A 10,957-nucleotide genomic window follows, 5' to 3' on the forward strand; every position below is an offset into this window, starting at 1 on the left:
TTTCTGCAATGTGGAAAACTTTGCAAACTTTAAGTGCCTTGGAGTAGTACAGTGATTAGACAGATCTGGCCAGTCTTCAAAGACCTGCTTTATCTTTTAATCATAAACAGTTCTGGCTGAGCTGGACCAGTTCTTTACAGGGACATTATTAATACACTTGCTGATGTGTATGCTTGCTGAAGGTGCCACTGCGGTTTCTCTGTCTGTGCTTGAGACTAAGGTAGTTTCCTGGAGAAAAATGTACTTTGTGTTTCTGCTCAGGCTTTTTTGTTTTGTTTTGTTTTGTTTTTTAACATGATGATGAATTACCCTGTGTTTTGGGAAATTGAAATGGTACATGTTAAAATAAAAAGCACAGCAGAGTGGAAGAATACGATCTGGAAAGCAGCTGGAACATTTTAAGATGAAAGTGGGAAGTAGAAATGACAGATGAATTCAAAAAGAATTAACTTCCTCTTCATCGTCTAAATAAACAAAAATGTATTGGGGAGAGATGAATGGTTGATAACACAACCAGTGCTCAACACAGTTTGGTGTGGTGAATGGGAATCCAGGTTTTACCCCTAAGTAATACTGTAGTCCTGAGTAAATCATTTTGTCTTTCTGTGCCTCAGCTTCCTGATTTGTAAAAAGAGATGAGCGCAGATTAAACCCAGATAGAGGGCGTCTATGTTCCAGGGATTGTTCTAAAGACTTTATATATATTTTCTCATTGAATCATCATCATGAGGTGGGGGCTGTTTTATCTTCTTTACTTTATTAAAGAGGAAACTGAGGCACAGAAGGGCTAACTGACTTGTCAAAAGTCACACAGCTACTAATGGCAGAGCTGAGATTCAAACCTAGACTGCCTGGTTCCAGGGTTCTTTCTCTTAACCATTAAACTTGACTGTCTCTGTTTTAGTTGTTTTTTTTTTTTAGTGCAATTTTATTGAGACATATTTACATACCATATGATCACCCAACATATACAATCAATGGTTCACAGTAACATCATATAGTTGTGCATTCATTACCACCATCAATTTTAGAACATTTTCAATCCTCTGAAAAAATAAAAATGAAAAAGAACACCCAAAACATCCCATACTCCTGATATCCCTTTTATTTATTTTTTTGTCTTTATTTTCTTACTCATCTGCCCCTACATAGTATAAAGGGTTAGCCATAAGATTTTTACAATCACATGGTCACACTGTAAAAGCTATATAGTTATACAATCGTCTTCAAGGATCACGGCTACTGTGAGACTCAGAGTCAGAGCTCTGAAGCTATGAATGTCAGCAGTTCCCCATATAGGAACTGTTTAAAAAGTTGAAAAAGTGAACAGACATCGAGTAGAGATAAAAATGAAGCTGATCTGGTTAGGACTAAAGTGTATCAGAAGATATGGATGATAGCGTCCATATCTTAAAACTTCAACTTTTGTGTGAAACTAAAAGGAGAGATGTTTATTTGGTGCAAAATCTGTATTTTGGGTCGTGTGTTTCCTACTTTAACTTGTATAGTCAGTTTAGTTGGACACCATAAGTACAGGGTATCTTGAATAGGGCATGAGTTTTCGTTGATTTGTCCAGGTTAGTGTGATGCCCCAACAAATCCCAGAGTGATTTGGACAGTGAATAAAAGAAGTATTTGCAGGGTCCCTTTATGGGATTGAGGAGAAAAGGGGAAAGATTCAACTTCCCCATTTGGAGAATTTCTGATATTCTCACAAGCAGTGGGGACAACCAAATCAATATGCTGAGCCCCCAACTTGGGGTTTGCCCCTATAAAATTTATTCCTGCAAAGGATAGGCTAAGCCTACTTAAAATTAGGCCTAAATGTCAGCCCCAGAGAACCTCTTTTGTTGCTCATATGTGGCCTCTCTCTCTCTCTCTAAGCTGACATGGCAAGTGAATCAACTCCCCTCCTCTGCTATGTGGGACATGACTCCCAGGGATATAAATCTCCCTGGCAATGTGGGAAAGAAATCACAGAATGAGCTGGAACCTGGCACCAAGGGATTGAGAAAAACTTCTTGAGCAAAAGGGGGAAGAAAGAAATGAGAAAAAATAAAGTGTCGGTGGCTGAGAGATTTTGATAGAGTTGAAAGGTTATCCAAGAGGTTATTCTTACGCATTATCCAGGTATTCCTTTTCAGTTTATGAATGTATTTGAGTGGCTAAAGGAAGTACCTGAAACTGTTGAGCTGTGTTCCAGTAGCCTTGACTCTTGAAGATGATTATGTGAAGATATAACATTTACAATGTGACTATGTGATTGTGAAAACCTTGTGTCTGATGCTCCTTTTATCTAGGGTATGGACAGATGAGTAAAAAATACAGATTTAAAAAATAAACAAATAATAGGAGGAACAAAGGTTCAAATATATGGGGTAGCCAGAAATACTAGTGTTCAATGAAAGGGAAGGTTAAGGGGTATGGTATGTATGAGTTTTTTCTTTTGATTTCTTTTTCTGGAATGATGCAAAGGTTCTAAAAAATTATTATGGTGATGAATATAAAACTGTGTGATAATATTGTGAGCCATTAATTTTATACCATATATTGAATGTTTGTATGTTAAGAATGTATCTGTATGTTACTTTAGCAATAAAAATATTTAAAAAAAAAAAAAGAATCACAGTCAATGGAATACAAGTTAACAGTTTCAGATATTTCCTTCTAGCTATTCTAATACCCTAGAAACTAGAAAGGAATATCTACATAGCACATAAGAATAACAAACAGAATGACCTATCAATTCTGAAATCTTTTAGCCACTGAAACTTCATTTTGTTTAATTTCTTTTCTCCCTTTTGGTCAAGAAGGCTTTCTCAATCCCACAATGCCAAGGCCAGGCTTATCCCTGGGAGTCGTGTCCCACATAGAGGGGAAGGTTGTGAGTTCATTTGCAGAATTGACTTCACGAGAGAAACCATATCTAAGTAACAAAAAAGGTTCTCTTGGGGTGACTCTTAGGCTTAATTATAAGTAGGTTTAACTCTCCTTCGAAAATTAAATTTTATGAATTTAATTTTCATAAGGGCAAGTTCCAAGATGGAGGGCCTTGTAGTCCCTAATGCTTGTGAGAATATCAGGAATTCCTGAGGCAGGGGAGTTAATATTTCCACATTTTCCTCAGCCCCTCAAGGGGACTTTGCAAACATATATATATTTAATTTTCTGCCCAGATTACTCTGGCATATATCAGGGTATTACATGAACCTGTACAAACCAACAAGATCTCACTCTCTATTCAAGATTCCATGTAATTATAGTGTTCAAATAAACTGAACATAGAAGATAAATTAGATGGTATGCTGCAGAAAATACAAATTTTGCACCAAGTAAACATATCTTCCTTTGGTCTCACACAGAAGTTGAAGTTTAAAAACACAGTCAATATCATCTGTTACCCTCTATTCTGATTTACCTTTGTCCTAGCCAGATCAGCTTCATTCATATTTCTAATTGAAGCCTGACTGTCCTGACCCGCAGGACAGTCAACGGGGTCCGCCACCTGCTGAGGGAAGAATGGCTATGGGACAGAGAGACGCAAGAAGGACAGTAAGACAGGATTCTGATCAAGCTGCAAATTTTATTAAGCAAGCCGGGTGTATATATACCGACTTGGGGAGGGAGTAGGGTATGTGGAGCATTATGATAGGAGGGAGTTCGCGCCGGTGGGAAGGGCTGGTTAGATAATTGGTGGGGAGTTCGCGCCGGCGGGAAGGTCCCGGCGGGAACCTATTTCCATGAAGAACCTTGTTGTACTATATAGATGCCATTGCATTAGCCGGGGTGGCCATGTTGGCTCAATTGCCATCTTAGGTTAGCCTCTGGTCCCCAACACCTGACATATTTTTCAGCTTCTTTAGCAGTTGTTATAGGGGGAACTCTAACTCTGAGTCTCAGGTGTCACACAGATTGCAAAGTTCCAGGGAACAACTAGGTTATACACAAAGAGCTCCACATGTCAGAATTTAGAAATAGCAGTTACAACTCAGGAACAGATGCGACTGCTGTAAGAGCTTACCATCTTGAAGAACTTTACAATAAGCCTTACTGAACACTCAGGACTCCTTAATGACTGACCATGTAATCTCTGCCTATGGTCTCTCCCCTGATAACCTATGCTCTTGAAATCAATTCTCATTGTAGTTAGTCCATGCTAGGGAGGCCTTACAATATTTGTCTTTTTGTTTCTGATTTATTTTACTAAATACAATGTCCTCAAGTTTCATTCACTTAATTGCATGTCTCACGACTTCATTCCTTCTTGCAGTCACTCAATATTCCATTGTATGTATAAACCACGGTTCACCCTTCCTTTCATCAAAGTACCCCTTAAGCTACCTCCATTCAATGCAAATTGTGAATACTGCTGCCATGAACACCAGTGTGCAAATACTCACTCATATCCCTGCTTTAAGTTCCAAATATATACCTAAAATGGGGTTGCAGGATCATATGGAAACCTTTTATTCAGCCTCCTGTGAAACCAAACCACCACACTGCCCTTCAGAGGGGCTGCATGAATCTACTTTCCTATCAACAGTGAATAGATTCATCTCTCTCTCTCTCCACATTTTCTCTGGCACTAGTTTCTTCCTGTTTATTTTTAGACAGTTTTATTCACACAACATAGAATCTCTCCTAAGTAAACTGCCAATGGTTCCTGGTATAATCACATAGTTAATGCATTCACCACCACAATCTTTGTGAGGACATTTCCACTTCTTCAGCAAAGAAAGAAAAAGAGGGGAAAGAGTGAGAAATAAAAAATAAGAATTCCATAGCCCTCCCTTATATTCTCCTCTTGTTGACATGTAGTTTTGGTATATCACCTTTGTTAACAACTAATGGGAGCATATTACAATGTTGCTGTTAACTATAGACCCTAATTTGCATTGATTGTATTTTTCCATATACTATCCCATTTTCAACACTTTGCAATACTGACATTCATTTGTTCTCCCACATTTAAAAATTAATTTCATTTGTACATTTAATCACCATCATTGGCCCTCCTAGGTTTTACTAAGTTATACAGTCCCAGTTTTTATTCTCTAGCTGTCCTTCTGGTGTTTAATCCATTAACATTTAATGTTTTTACTGTAAAGGCAATACTTTCTTCCACTACTTTTTCTTTTCAATTTTATGTGTCATTTGTTATTTTTCTTTCTTTTTACTCTTACTGATAGTCTTCATTTCTACACTTTTCTCCAAACTTCTCTCTCCTGTCTTTTCCTATCTTCCTGTAGTACCTCTTTTAGTGTTTCTTGTAGAGCAGGTCTCTTGTTTACAAACTCTCTGTGTCTGTTTGTCTGAAAGTATTTTAAACTCTCCCTTGTTTTTGAAGGACCGTTTTGCCAGATACAGAATTCTTGGTTGGCAGTTTTTCTCTTTCAGTATTTTGAATATATGATGCCTTCTTGCCTCCATGATTTCTGCTGAGAAATCCATGCATAATCTTACTGAGTTTCCCTTGTATGTGATGAACTGATTCTCTCTTGCTGTTTTCAGAATTCTCTCTTTGTCTTTGACATTGGACCATCTGATTAAATATCTTGGAATAGTTCTATCAGATCTATTCTGCTTGGGATATGCTGCACTTCTGGGATCATTAATTTTATGCCTATCTAAGTGTTGGGAAATTTTTAGTGAATATTTCCTCCATTATTCTTTTTGCCCCTTTTCCTTTCTCTTCATACTACCATTAAATTCCCTGTGACCCTATCATATTTTTCCACTTTTCCCTATCTGTACTTTTATATGTCAGATTTCAGATGTCTCATCCTCTAGTTCACTAATCCTTTCTTCTGCCTCTTCAAATATGCTATTGAAATTCTCCATTGTGTTTTTTTCATCCTTTCTATCTTGCCTTCATTCCCATAAGTTCTGACATTTTGTGTTTTTATGCTTTCAAGTTCTTTTATTTTATTTTGTTTTGGTCACCCAATGTCTTCTTTATAGCCTCCATCTCTTTTGCTTTATCTGTCCTCAACTCTTTGATTTAGGTTTGTTTGAACATCTTTAATTAGTTGTTTCAACTCTTATATCTCATGTGAAGTATTAGTTTGTTCCTTTGACTGGGCCGTATCTGTGTGCTTCCTAGTATGACATGATTTTTTTGCTGGTGTCTAGGCATCTGATTTCCTTGATAAGTTTATTCTGGAGGTTGTTTTCTCTATTCTACCTACAATTTTCTTGGCTTTGTTTTTTATCTGTTCATTCATTTCAACTTATTATAGACCTCTAGTTTAACTTCTATTTAACTGATCATAAATTTTCAGCTCTTGTTTTTCTGGTTCTTGTCCTTCTTATATGAAAGTTTTTTGGGGGAGGGTATCCCCAGATATGATTGACCCAAATCAGATTTTCCTGGACAAGACAGGCCCAGATCTCAGGAGAAGGATGTAATCCATATCAAGTTTCTCTGAGGATGAGACCCAGCAGGATGCCAGTCTTTCCTGTGAAGCCTCTTGATTCTGTGCTTTCCCTATCCTGCCCAGCATGTGGTGCTTGTCACCCTGCAGCTCCCCACCATGTAAAGCTTTGTGATGCATTCAATTCATAGCAGGCCTTGTCCCTTCCAGGGGCATGGTTGAGATGGAGGCCAAGGTAGAAGTAGAGTTTAAAATGTTTCTGTTTTCCAGTCCCTGTGGTCTGAATTACTTGAATGAGAGCCACCACCTGTATTAGATTGTTAGTGCTGCTTGAATGAAATATACCAGAAAAGGAAAAGCTTTAAAAAGGAAATTTATTAGGTAGCAAGTTTACAGTTCTAAGGCCATAATAATGTCCAAACTAAGGCATCCAGAGAAAGACACCTTGACTCAAGATAGGCCAACGTCTGTCACATGAGAAGGCACATGGTTGGTGTCCCAATTCTGTTGCTTCCAGCTTCTGATGCCAGTGGTTTCCTCTCTAAGCATCTCTGGGCCTTCACTTAGCTCCTCTAGGACACAACTCTGGATTCTGGCTTGCTTCATGGGAAGGCTCGTGGCAACGACTGCTGGGCTTTGCATCTCCAAACATCCATGTTTAAGTATCTGCTCTCTCTGTCAACACTCCAAGCATCTTCAAATATCTGTGTCTCTGTCAACACTGGACTCTTGTCTAGCTTCTGTCAGATTTCTCAGCTCCTGGATCTCCTGGTATTCTGCATTTCCAAACGTTTGTGTCTGCATCTACATGTGAGATTTCTCCAAAATATTTCCGCTTTTAAAGTACTCCAGTAATCTAATCAAGACCCACCTTGAATGGGCAGAGTTACACCTCCATCTAATGAAAGGCCATACCCACAATTGGGCATGCCACATCTCCATTGAAGTAATCAAATGGAGACGTGGCATGCCCAATTATCACACTCAAGTCTGGACATATTATATCGCCATGGAAACAATCCAATCTAAGTTTCCACCCTAAACAATAGGTCTGCCCCCACAAGATTGAATTAAGAAAAAAAAATGCCTTTTCTGGAGTATATAACAATTTCAAACAAGCACATCACCTGTGCTGGTCTCTACCTCCACTTTTCTTGGGGAAGATTCACTCTTTAGGGTGTTATCTTCTTCACCTGACTTTTTTTTTCAGACATAACTCCACCCTTGCCTGGGTCAGTACTGGAAATTGAAAATGCCTGATGTGTTCTTTAATGGGCTATGAAGAGCACTTAAAAAAAAGGTGATTACTTTTCTGGGCTGGTCCCTAGCCCCCTGAGTTCACCAGTCAAGAGCCAGAGTTGGTATCCAGCTCTATGTGCCCCTTTCTTGGGGCACAACCTTTTTCAGTATTCTGAACTTAACCAAAACCAAAAGCCTCTAATTTTTTGTTTTTGTTATTTATCCCCATTAGCCCCACCTCCTCTCTGCCTGGAGAAACTTCAGGTTCCATACAGTCTAGGTTTATCTGTGCTCAGAGCTTGTATTCAACAGTCTGACTGCAATTAGAGCTTGGTTGAGATACCTTCCCTTGTTCCTAGTAGAGACTGCTTCTTTTTCCTATGGGAAAGTGTCTCCCAAACATGCCAGTGAGGGAAGGCTGATGGTCTCTACAGTTTGGGAGACTTACTTACAGTTCTGCACTGTGATCTCAGCCTTTCCATCCATTCCAGATTGGAGTACGATGTGTGTATGGTTATGGATGCCGCACAGAGAGTTGTTCCAGACAGTTCCTGGCTATTCACTAGCTTCCCTAGATAACTAACTAAATTCCACATCTCCTTACACTGCCATCTTGTCTCAGTTTCTCTCTTTTAGGTGTGATCATGTTATTTCTTCACTTAAAGTGTTCCTCTGAGTCCCTGTTGCCATCAGGATAAATTACTAACTCCACCACATGGAATAGAGAACTAACACAACAGAACCTAATTCTACCTCCACAGGCTTCCCACTCCCTACCCCTGACAATGTCTGCCCCTCACCCACTGGTCGTGTGGGGGAATTCTCATGCATTCTTAGAACATTACTTGTGTCCCCACATTCCTGGGGCTCTGCCCTCACTGCTCTCTCTGCATGCCATGCTTTTCCCACACTCAGAACCACTCCTTTGATGTGCTTTATGGACTCCTACCATTTCTTCAAATCCTTGGAAAGTCATATTTCCTCTTAGGAATATCCCCAAGTTCTGTGGACAAAGTTAAGTTATTCCCTTTCTAAGTTCCAATACAAATTAATATGTACCTCTGCAGTAGCTTTTATTTTGTCCTCAGCGTTACATTATTTAGTGTATGAATATATCTCTTCCCCCAGACCATGTATCAATATTGGGTTTCTTCTCTACCAATCTAAGAAATTAATGATACTATCTAGAACACTGTATTGAGAAGGATTCTGAAGTCATATTTGAGCTCAGCACAGAAGTGTTATATTCAGATTCTATAAGGGCAAGGACCTTTCCTGATTTTCACATACTGGCATCTCCAGTGCCTGACTCAGTCCATACACAGAGTAAACAGTCAATCAATATTTACAGGAATGAACAATAGGTTAACAATGTCTGCTGTAGTAAAGGAGATGGAAATGTTGGCACTAGGGTCAGATTTTTGAGATCCCTCCAGTAGTCTTTGAACTCTTTAAGGGCAGAGACCACATCTTCTTTATCTTAGTATCACTGGTGCCTCATATAGCGCACTGAAAAAAATATTATTGCTATATAAATACATGGTTGAGGGAAGTGCCTTAAATATCTAAGAGTCTATGCTGATGCTAGGCATTAAAGAGGAAAAACAAGTGATGTGACCCTTTCTCTCCTTTGTTCTGCAATGACCCAAATGGAACAATGCAGAAAGAATTGTTTTCTGTGGCTGAAAATGTTTATTGTTGTGTATCTTTCTTGCTGCTGCATTATGAACTAATAGAAAGTCTGCCTGAGGATCAGAATGAAGAGAAAGATGGCAGCTGCAGGGGGTGGGGGTAGGGGGGCTTGGAGGTTGTGAGCCACACTTTGAGTTTAATGTTATCTCTTCTGAGCCTGGGGATCATCTTCATCTCCCTCACTGTTGCAACTCTAGCCTGGCAATGTGTTAGGCCGCTTTGGGGCACAGGGTTTGTCCCAGAAAAAATTAGGCTCTTTAAGTCCCCCTCTAGGTCCTTTTGATTTAAGGAGTCATCATTTGTTTAATTGTATTTTGAAATTCCTTTCCCCAAATTGTTATATGACAAGAAGAGGAAGTTTAATCCTTAAAAGGACAGGTGGCTAGAAATATTTTACTGTTTGGTTATAATACTTGATTGTAATTACGTGGTTATAATAAAGCAAGGCCAAATAGAAAGTTTCTCTTAAAGATGCCAATCTTAAATGCATATGTCTCATGTTAAAGATATGCTATTTACTCCCTAGCTGACCTTGTATCCCACTTCTTGGAAGACACCAGAGAGTCCCAAAGGAAAAGGTAGAAGACCCAAATGTATAGAGACTGCAGAAGTGTTCTGGCCAATGAATAGACCCCCTAAGCAACATCAAGGACATGCACTCATTGCTACTTCCAAGTTGTGCTGATGATGTATTGATGGGAAAAACAAATATGAGTCCTCTGAACACGTTCTATTTTCTGACCTGCTGAAGAAAGCTCTTCTGAGAAGATGTGAACAATATTGCTTTCTTCACATACTCACAGAAAATACAGCTTGACATCTTTTTGTTTTACTTGATCTAAGTTGGAATGAATTAACTTAAAAATAATTTGGCAACATTCATTGAGCTGTTCTGGAAATGTTTGAGCTGTCAGAAATCCAAGGTAAGCTTAAGGAAGGCAAATGCTATCTCTTTTCTGATCTCACTCTGAAAAGTACAGTGACCTCACCATGATCTAGAGCAGAGTTTGTCCAATAGGACTTTAATGATAGAAATGTTCTATATCTGGGCAATTCAAGATGGTAGTCATTGGCTATATGTTTACTGAGCATTCAAACTGTGGGTAGTGTACCAATTTTCACTTTTATCTTCAAAATGAGTTTCACAATCTAGCGAGGTGAATCCTCTCCTTTCCCTTTAACATATGCATCTGTTTCCATAACACCAAAGTTTTGTTGCAAGATGTGTGATAACTAAATGCCTAGGCTTTCAGAACTTTGGTTTAGGAGCTCTGCCTAACAAAAAGAAGCCACACAACCTCACCTACTTTTACTGTTTGTCTGAAATATCTTGAATCCCTGACATCTGATATCAACCTCTTCACAGCCAAATATTATCTACAGAACTTCCCTGGTAATAGCTTCACTGCTCAACTTTACATAGGCTCTTATTTTTTTGTGATCACTGCTCCATGTCCAAAATAACTGCTGACCCCCCTTCACCCCCCACCTTAGGTCCCTGATGTGGTCCTGGAAATAAACTCACCCAAGTTCCTCATTTTACAGAAGGGGTCATTGAGACACAACTCACAAATTGATTTATCTCAAGCTTTATAGGCAGTTAATAATGTATCTTCCAGATCCACGTTCCCTGTCTAAATCCTGCCTGATTA

At 39.0% G+C, this 10,957-nt stretch overlaps 1 long non-coding RNA gene across 3 annotated transcripts in view; it reads right to left on the reverse strand.

Annotated features, from left to right (window-relative positions):
• The window catches only part of LOC143685137 (uncharacterized), a 34,667-nt gene extending 25,881 nt beyond the window's left edge, over positions 1-8,786 (reverse strand). For 2 of the 3 annotated variants that reach the window (XR_013176398.1, XR_013176397.1), the window contains exon 1: positions 7,852-8,045. This is a non-coding gene — a long non-coding RNA (uncharacterized LOC143685137). Of the gene's footprint in view, positions 1-7,851; positions 8,046-8,065 lie in introns of those variants that run through there. The other variant, XR_013176399.1, reaches the window with a different exon arrangement.
• Between the last annotated feature and the right edge of the window lie 2,171 nt (positions 8,787-10,957).

The sequence above is a fragment of the Tamandua tetradactyla genome, chromosome 1 (genome assembly GCF_023851605.1).
Source record: "Tamandua tetradactyla isolate mTamTet1 chromosome 1, mTamTet1.pri, whole genome shotgun sequence".
Lineage (NCBI taxonomy): Eukaryota > Metazoa > Chordata > Mammalia > Pilosa > Myrmecophagidae > Tamandua > Tamandua tetradactyla.